At 42.7% G+C, this 1,252-nt stretch overlaps 1 pseudogene; it reads left to right on the top strand.

Annotated features, from left to right (window-relative positions):
- Window positions 1–236: 236 nt before the first annotated feature.
- LOC110134150 (ubiquitin-conjugating enzyme E2 N-like) lies at window positions 237–668 on the top strand (annotated as a pseudogene).
- Window positions 669–1,252: the final 584 nt, after the last annotated feature.

The following is a 1,252-nucleotide window of genomic DNA, read 5'->3' as shown; positions in this document are numbered from 1 at the left end:
ATATCAACAGTCAAAACAGAATAAACTGAGCAACCAAATACTATAGTGCTGGATTATAACCAAAAGCTTAACCTAACTATCCAAGTATCCCCACTAGTAAAAATTAATGGTTGCACAGGTATTTTATCAATGGGATTGGATAGAAATCTTCAATGCAGGAAAATTCCAGAGACTTGATGGGGTTAAACTTAAATATCAGGAGATGAGACCAGAGGCCAAGCCAGAGATCTGACTAAATGACTGGCCTGCCCTGCAGGATTATCAGGAATCCTAGCGTTTGCTGGCAGAACCACATGAGAGCAATGCCCATTATTTTCATGTGGTCATTGCTGACCCTCAGGAATCCCCCTGAGAAAGGGATTTTTAAAGTTGAATTATTCCTTCCAGAAAAATACCCAATGGCAGCCCCTAAAGTACATTCCATGACCCAAAATTATCATCCTAATGTAGACAAGTTGGGAAGAATGTGTTTAGATATTTTGAAAGATAAGTGGCCCCCAGCACTGCAGATCCACACAGTTCTGCTATCACTCCAGGCTGTGTTAAGTACTCCCAATCCAGATGATCCATTAGTAAATGATGTAGGAGAGCAGTGGAAGACCAAGGAAGCCCAAGCCATAAAGACAGCTAGAGCACAGACTAGACTATACGCCGTGAATAATATTTAAATTGACCTGATCATCAAGTGCACCACTTCTCCTGTTGTGCCAAGATTTCTTCCCCTCTCCCCTTTCTGTGTTTAATGAACACAGAAACATTACAGAATAAAAACCCAGACATCTTCAGTCCTTTGGTGATTAAATGTATATTAGCAAATCTATGTCTTGTCCTGATTCACTGTTGTAAAGCATGAACAGAGCCTAGAAGTATCATCTGGATTGTTGCAAAACATTTAAAAGCAATGGCCCCTCTCTGCTTTTATTCGTTTCCCCCTTCATAGTGTAAGTATAAAGCGCTGGAAATGAACTGGGCTTCCCAGCTGGTGCTCATGGTAAAGAACCCACCTGCCAATGCAGGAGACTTAAGAGACTGGGGTTTGATTCCTGGGTTGGGAAGACCCCTGGAGGAGAGCATGGCAACCCACTCCAATTTTCTTGCCTGGAGAATCCCATGGACAGAGAAACCTGGTGGGCTATTGTGCATAGGGTTGCAAAGAGTTGGACACAACTGAAGCAACTTCGCACGCACGCACTGCAAATGAAGGTAGTTGTCAGGGTTAGCTGCAGTGGTGTGGGTATTTTTCTTTACTTTA

Source organism: Odocoileus virginianus, chromosome 2, assembly GCF_023699985.2.
Source record: "Odocoileus virginianus isolate 20LAN1187 ecotype Illinois chromosome 2, Ovbor_1.2, whole genome shotgun sequence".
Lineage (NCBI taxonomy): Eukaryota > Metazoa > Chordata > Mammalia > Artiodactyla > Cervidae > Odocoileus > Odocoileus virginianus.
This window is presented reverse-complemented; position numbering and strand designations above follow the sequence as displayed.